Below are 8,492 nucleotides of genomic sequence, written 5' to 3' on the forward strand. Positions count from 1 at the left end.
AGGTATGGATGTGAGAGTTGGACTATAAAGAAAGCTGAGCGCTGAAGAATTGATGCTTTTGAACTGTGGTGTTGGAGAAGACTCTTGAGAGTCCCTTGGACAGCAAGGAGATCCAAGTAGTCAGTCCTAAAGGAAATCAGTCCTGAATATTCATTGGAAGGACTGATGCTGAATCTGAAGCTCCAAAACTTTGGCCACCTGAGGGGAAGAACTGACTCACTGGAAAAGACTCTGATCCTGGGAAGGATTGAAGGCGGGAGGAGAAGGGGATGACAGAAGATGAGACGGTTGGATGGCATCATCAACTCAATGGACATGAGTCTGAGTAAACTCTGGGAGTTAGTGATGGACAGGGAGGCCTGGCGTGTTGCAGTCCATGAGGTTGCAAAGAGTTGGACCTGACTGAGAGACTGAACTGAACTGAACTTACATAAAAGTGCATTTTAGGATTTCTGACAACCCCCAAAAATTATATGCAGAATCCTGTGGTTATACGCCTTTATTTCAGGAGAGAGGATTTAAAACTTTCATTACATTCTCAGTGTGGTTTAAGATCCTCCAAAAGTGTACAGTAACAGTTAAGGTCAAGGAAAGCCTGCCTTGTAAGCAACTTCGATTTCTTCAAAGTTCAAACCATGTGCTTTTGCATTTCCAGGTTGCATTAATGAATGCATGTTCTCCAGATCCAGGGAGGCTGTGCTTATTCTACACTCATGGCAGCTGGAAGGCTGGGCTTGGTTCCAGAGTCCTCATTCTCATCGGGCAGCAAGAGGACATGACCAGGGCAGAGAAGGTCCCAGAAACCATATCATGTGAGAAACAGATGAAGGAACCAAGTAATTTTTGCCAGAGAAGGAGAACTGGGGAGTAGGAATGCCAGAGCTCCTCTTTAAATGGGTGACCATTGCCATGTAGGAAATGGATTAGTTTAATCGATGTAACTCCAGAATATGGCACTAAGGTCAAGCACTGGAAATTACTGGGAAAAAGAAATCAGCTTCTCTGTAAGGAAGAACTTTTAAAAATGATTAGAGAAATTGAAAATAGAAAGGGCTTCCCTGTGAGGCTACAGAGAAGGCAATGGCACCCCACTCCAGTACTCAAGGCCTGGAAAATCCCATGGATGGAGGAGCCTGGTAGGCTGTAGTCCATGGGGTCGCTAAGAGTCGGACACGATTGAGCGACTTTCTTTTCACTTTTCACTTTCATGCATTGGAGAAGGAAATGGCAACCCACTCCAGTGTTCTTGCCTGGAGAATCCCAGGGGCGGGGGAGCCTGGTGGGCTTCCGTCTATGGGGTCGCACAGAGTTGGACACGACTGAAGCGACTTAGCAGAAGCAGAGCAGTGAGGCTAAGATCCTCCTGTCCCTTCAGTTTTCATACCACGTTGCATGTTCATCTGCCAGGGATTTGTAAAAGGGATTCTTTATTGGGTGGAAGGTAGGAGAAAATGACCTCTACGAGTCCTTCTAATTCCATGATCTATTAAGATTTTATATCTCTTATTAAAATTTATAGTCAAAGATGCATACATATGTTCCCTTCCTTCATATAACAGATCTTTATGGTGAATCATTTTATAAGGAGGATAATCAGTCTTTTTTAAAACTAAATTTCTATGTATTTTGTTGCCTTAAAATGGGGGTAAACCTGTGCCCAGAATGCTGTGTCTGTTTTTTCAGCAAAACCTCGCCCATCTACCTCCTTGTCTGAGTCTGCCCTACCCCCACCAGCCTTCTCCCTGGGACTCTTGGGCTCTCTGCCTAACTGTAACCTTGCTTCCCACCTATGGTCTTTCCAGTGTATTCGCCACGAGTAACTAGAGGAATAGTTTAAAACTACTCATCAGAGGATGTCTCGCTGTCTCAGTTCAGTTTAGTTACTCAGTCGTGTCAGACTCTTTACAACCCCATGAACCGCAGCACACCAGGCCTCCCTGTCCATCACCAACTCCCCAAGTTTACCCAAACTCGTGTCCATCGAGTCGGTGATGCCATCCAACCATCTCATCTCTGTCATCCCCTTCTCCTCCTGCTCCCAATCTGTCCCAGCATCAGGGTCTTTTCCAATGAGTCAGCTCTTCGCATCAGGCGGCCAAAGTACTGGAGTTTCAGCTTCAGTCCTTCCAATGAACACCCAGGACTGATTTCCTTAGAATGGACTGGTTGGATCTCCTTGCAGTCCAAGGGACTCAAGAGTCTTCTCCAACACCACAGTTCAAAAGCATCAATTCTTCGGTGCTCAGCTTTCTTTATAGTCCAACTCTCACATCCATACACGACTACTGGAAAAACCATAGTGTTGACTAGACAGATCTTTGTTGACAAAGTAATGTCTCTGCTTTTTAATATGCTGCCTAGGTTGGTCTTGCTGTCTAAAGTCCTTCTATAGATTCCCATTCTCTTAAAGTCACGCTGAGTCATGACCCGGAAGGTGTTAGATGACCTGGTGCCTCCACGCTCATGTTAGGCCAGCCTCCCTTCTCTACCTGAGCTCTGGCCACATGGGCCTCTCCTCCTGCTCTTCTCCTCTGCATCTGTACCTGCTTCCTCTCCACCTTGAAGCTGCTCCTCTCAGATCTTGGTCGTCATTCAGAGCCCAGCGCAAGTATCAACTCAGAAAGGCTGTCCCTGGCCACGGTGTCTCAGTTAGCCGCAGCCCGCCTACACTTGAGCATACCATTGTTTTACTTCCTTTGTACTTCTTATCACAACTTATCACCATCCTTCTTCTTACTTTTGGCTTGGTATTCTTCCCCCATCTTCGTGTAGCTCACTGAGCATACCCAGTCTCTGTTGTTGACTGATGTGTTTGTGCCCAGTGTCTAGCACAGGGACTGGGCCATGGTTGAGGTCAGTAAGTGCTTTCAGAATCAAAGAATGAATGCACGGGTGAGTGACTGTAGGAACAAGTCTGATCAGTACAGATGGTCGGCTCTGAGGCTGTGTGTGACCTTGTTCTATTAGACTAAAACAAATATGCTTCCTTGTTGTTCATCCTCTTACCTAGGACAGGGTTGTGTAAACAGCAGGTCCTTAAAGAATTTTCCATGCCCCACCCAAGAAGCTCACAAATATAAAGTCAAAGATTAGAAAAAATCACCTTTTTTTTTTTTACTGAAGACAGACATTATCCATGCCATGGAGTGTCCACTGAGGGGTACAATCCTAGAGAGAAACAACCCAAGTCCCTAAACCTAGGATAGCATGTTTTTTCTTCCTCCTTGGGCTCTCAGGAAAAACTATTCTGGCTGAGAGGAGCAAGAAATGCTGGAATGGGTTACTGAGGAGGTGGTAGAATCTCCTTTTCTGGAGATCTTTAAAAATAGAACAGCCATCTGGGATGATTTAGATATGGTCTCTATTGAAGAAGGGGGATGGAAAGGAAAGATCTCTCTAAGTTCCATCTCATCCTTGATTTTCTGATATTTCACTTTAAGCTTTTATTCATGGCAAAAGCCTGAAAGGAGCTAGGAATTCACTTTTTCTTGTTAACAGAAAGTGAAATCCCATTTTCCTTTGAGCTGCAATTCTGCTGTATCATTCTCCTTTTCTCCTCAAATGGGCAATTTGGGTGTCATAATTTTTTGGTTAGGTAGAAAGTTTAGATGACACTTAACTTCCATTCTCTTTCTTCCTGAAAGGGAAGCAAAGGAATCTGAAATAGAGGAGTTTAGATGTTGAGAAATGAGAGTGTGAAGAGCACAGATCCGCGTGGGTCTTGCTATCACCAGTGAAAACAATACAGGGGGAGAAGTAGCCCAGATGAAAACAGGCAAGACTGTGGAATGCTTCGCATCCCACAACAGGGACCCGCCATGCTTACCCACAGACGTTAAGTCGAGAAGCCTCATCTGCTGTTCGTAACAATTCATTTTTTGTCCTGTTTTATTTTTTTTAATGGAATCAAGTTTGGGGAAGTCAACATGTAAACAGCATAAAACATATTTTTTTCTTACATTTGGCTATGAAATTTATAGCAGTTGAACTGTTTCTGAGCTCTATTCTTATGACTCTTTCTTGGTTTGTCAAAGCTGTGTAGTCGAAAGAATAATAGATTTTAATACACAAGAGTCTGAATTTGACTATTTTTACTACAGAGGCCACACCATAAAAAGCCTTGCTTAATGTTCCTCAGCAACATTTGTAGCCATAACTGTATTTCTAACCTAAATAAACCTGGTTGTGATGATCAAATACATTTATTTTTAAATATTCATTACAGGCACCATAGTACATAACAAACTAATGGCCAACAGGACTGTGGTTTTGTTTTTTCTTTCTTCCAAAAGGAACACAAACAGCTTTCAGTGATGAAATTAACTCTTTCACCTTTAAGTTAGTGGATAATCCATACTTTTATGGAATATTGTGTTAAGCCAGAATGAAGTGCGACCATAAAGGTCTTCCTAAACCATACTTGAAAGCCGGCCCTGTCACTTCACAGGACATCCATCAAGGTCATGTGCTTCTTCATCTGCTCACTGTTTCCAGAATGTCCACGTGGGAGACATCCCTGTGGACCTCTGGGTGTGCCTGTGCCCACTTATACTAGAAACAGAACCTGAATGGCAGATGTTTGCAGAAAGAAACTTCTAAGGTAGAAATAAGAGGAAAGCAAAACAAAAAGGCAGAAATGGGATATTCTCAAAGGACAGGAACATGAATTACTTTGGGCGGCCCCAGTGATACAAAACCCACACATGGTTATTTTGGCCCATTCTGTTGTGTAAGTCTTTGCTAGAGGGGCGGTCACCACCTTTCACTTCTGGACAGAGGACACATATGGGTTCAGGGCTGAGAGAAACACCTGATCCTTTAACAGAATAAGGATTAAATAGATTTAACAGAATAGGAAAGTTGTAGTTTCTGCAGAACGTGGCTCCAACTTGTCCTCCCATGAGGCAGCTGTCTGGCTGCTGGAGCCCCTGGGGTTACTGCAGAGGGGCAGGGTCCAGTTTGGGCCAGGGTTACAGAGCCTAGCATACCAGGATTTAATCCCTGGGTTGAAGCCTGGATGGGTTTAGGCCCAGCGAGGTCAGATCCGAACAAAGAAAGCCTCCCCCCTCCAATCTTCTATCTGCTTTGTCACCTTCTCTTTGCTCCACCCATACCAAAAGGAGCAGATGGCTGCCACTGAGAATGATGGTGGTACTTTAGAGGCTAGGTCTTGTGACCCCATGGACTGCAGCCCACCAGAATCCTCTATCCATGGGATTTCCCAGACAAGAATACTGGAGTGGGTTGTCATTTCTTCCTTCAGCAGCTGAGAATGCAGCCTCCCAAATCCCACAGGCTGAATCCCCCTGCCCCATTTTCTTCTCTTTATTCCTTCTCTGTCTCCTCTCTCCTGTCTTATGCTGTCCTAGTTGATCCCAGGGAGCACTGGGCACGGGGGGCAAGTGCCACCTTCTCTGGGAGGGTCTCAATCTGGAGCTCGTCTATCTACCATTTCTCACACCTAGGCTCTGGGACAGCTCCTACTGAAGACCCAGGGCTTCCTTTCCAGGCTTCCGGTCAACGCCCCTCCCTTTCCATCACCGGCCCCGCAGCGCCTTGGAAGGCGGGTCACTTTGTTATTTACAAACTATCCAGTTCTCCCTCTCACTTCACTCTACTGCATCATCGTTCTCTATCACCCCTTTGGGGTTTGCTCACAGCCTTCCCTCACAAATTCAACACCACCACTCCCTCAGTGCAAAACAAGCGTGGAGAGCTTGCTGGGGCTTGCAAAAAAGGCGGAGGTGGGGGGCGGTTAGCTGCTTTCCCAGAGCCCTTCCTCTGGCACTGCACATGTTAACGCCTATCTGCGGGGAGATTGCAATTCTAACATAATGAGATATTAATGAGTTTTGCACATGTCCCCAGCTACAACATTTCTCTCCCCCTCCCCCCACCCCGCACCCCTTCTTCCGCGCAGAATCTGCTGTTTTTCTGACATTGCGATTTGTCCCCCTTCTCCTCTCCCACCCGGACACCCCGCCACACCGCGCACCTCAAGCTGCCAGCGCTACAGAACACCAAATGGGTTGGCACCGCCTTGTTTCCTGGCCTAATGGATGCTTGTTTAAACACTGGGGCTGTTTGCATTGCTGCGGCTCACTGCATGTTAAACACAGTCCTCTGAAACCCTATGCCAATCCAATAAAGGTATCAGCAGTTCAGTGCGGGGAGGCAATTAGGAGATGTTCCCAAGTGTGCCTTCGAAGCTCTAGGAAGGAAAATTTGATCGAACAACTAAAAGGAAAATCTGATTCGGCTCAGCATCACGTGGAGGACACAAGGCTTAACGGCAGCCAGGTCTGTGGAGGGCAGAGGGAAATCAATGAGGGGCCGAAGGGAGCACGTGCGCCACGTTAAGGCGCCCTGAGCCAGCTTGTTAGGAACCCCGGCTCCTGCCTCTGCGGAGACACCCGCCTGTCCTGCCACTTTGGCTCCCTTTATCTTCCTTCTTTTCTTTTTTTTTATTCCAAGGGGTATACTTATTTATTTTTTAATGAAAAACTGCCATCCTTCTTAACACCCTGCACCTCTCGTTCACCTTTAATTCCGTAAGCACTCATATTTTAAAAAAAAGGCTTTTCTTGTGCTAGATCATTACCATATCAAAGGCGATAGAGAGAGAGCACACGCAAAAATCTTAGAGGGATAATATACCAGCAGAGAGAAGGCTGGGCTTCAGAGAGGTTGGTGGGTCCCTAACCTCTGGCTAATGATATCAGTCGATAAGGCAATGGATTGGTTTTCTGCCTTGGCTAAGTCGGAGAGAGTAAGGGAAGGGAACACAAGATGTAAAGCAAAAGTTTTGGAAAGCCCTCTATTAAGTTCTGGACTTCGGTTTCTTTTTACTTTTCTCTGCTTTTCATTTAAAATCTGCCCCGCAATGGCCCTTGTTTCCGGGAGAAGGCAGTAGCGGATGTGCCCTGCAATGCTAAGAAACGCTACACACAGAGCTCACTGGGGTGCCGTCCATTTGCCAGGAGTTTTGCCAAATCCCTGTCTGTTCCCCGAGGTTCCTGGCACAAGGGATACAGCCAAGATGGAGCTGAGCTGCTGTCAGCCTCAGGCAGCAGCAGCCCAATGCAATGCGCGGAAGGATAACGCTGTCCTTTCAAGGCTGATGGGGCCAGAGTGCTAAAGGGAGTCTGTGGTCTAAGTGAGCTCTAATCACCACAGGGTTCCAGACAGGTAATTATGGATAACACAGTGAAAAGTAGTTCATCCACAAGAGTCTTTACGCAGCCTCCAGACCAGCACACACTTAGTTTCCGGAACAACAGAGGCCCCGGCCTTGCACCCCTGACTTGCCTCTTTGTTACCCACTGCACTTGCTATAGAAAAAACTCTAACTGCTACACCCCCGGGCTCCAGGTGGCAGGGAACCAGGTACTAAAGGTCCAGAAGGCCAGCAGCGTGGCTGCCCGGCCCGACTGCAGGGCAGGACGCAGCCCTGAACTCCTCTCTGCCATTGACCGGGAACAGTCATGGCAACTCAGGAAGACAGTAGCCTTCAATGTCCGTAACTGTTGACGCCAGGTCAACTGCTACTGATTTTACATCAGCCACAGCTGGTGTATTTGGTGCTTGCCTTCTCTTTGGCTTTCTGACTTAACATTCACGGAACTGCCGCCTTATCTCAGGCCTGAAAATATGGGTGAGAGCACTATGGTAAAACCCTTCCAAAAATTACAGAAAATGCCTTGCTTATCTTGCACTTCGGGGAATGAAGTGTTCCACTTAAGATACACACACACACACACACACACATAGACGCTACATCCTTTAATTGCCAAAGTAATTTTTAAAGATTTTAAAACTTTGTGATGAAAAACTTTCTAGAAATATTTAGGTGCTTCCCTAGTTTATTAAAAGGTAGATATTAATAACTTTTAATGGAAAACTGTAATATGTTCTTTTCTATTTTATATTGGTGTATAGTTGATTAACAATGTTGTGTTAGTTTTAAATGTTACAGCAAAGTGATTTAGTTATACATACACACATTCTTTTTCATCTTTTCCATTATGGTTTATCACAGGATACTGAATATAGTTACTTCCCTGTGCTATAAGATAGGTCCTTGTTGGTTATCCATGTTATGCAATACTGTGAACTTCCAGATGTTCAAGCTGGTTTTAGAAAAGGCAGAGGAACCAGAGATCAAACTGCCAACATCTGTTGGCATAGAAAAAGCAAGAGAGATCCAGAAAAACATTTATTTTCGCTTTATTGACTATGCCAAAGCTTTTGACTGTGTGGATCACAATAAACTGTGGAAAATTCTGAAAGAGATGGGAATATCAGACCAGCTGACCTGCCTCTTGAGAAACCTATATGCAGGTCAGGAAGCAACAGTTAGAAGTGGACATGAACAAATGACTGGTTCTAAATAGGAAAAGGAGTACGTCAAGGCTGTATATTGTCACCATGCTTATTTAACTTATATGCAAAGTACATCATGAGAAACGCTGGCTTGGATGAAGCACAAGCTC

The 8,492-nt window shown here is 45.4% G+C and overlaps 1 protein-coding gene across 1 annotated transcript in view; it reads right to left on the reverse strand.

Moving 5' to 3' along the window:
- MAML3 (mastermind-like 3 (Drosophila)) overlaps positions 1-8,492 on the reverse strand; it is a 460,623-nt gene that overhangs the window by 215,515 nt on the left and 236,616 nt on the right. The window lies entirely within an intron of this gene.

The sequence above is a fragment of the Bison bison genome, unplaced genomic scaffold, assembly GCF_000754665.1.
Source record: "Bison bison bison isolate TAMUID 2011002044 unplaced genomic scaffold, Bison_UMD1.0 scf7180017864517, whole genome shotgun sequence".
Taxonomy (NCBI): Eukaryota; Metazoa; Chordata; class Mammalia; order Artiodactyla; family Bovidae; genus Bison; species Bison bison.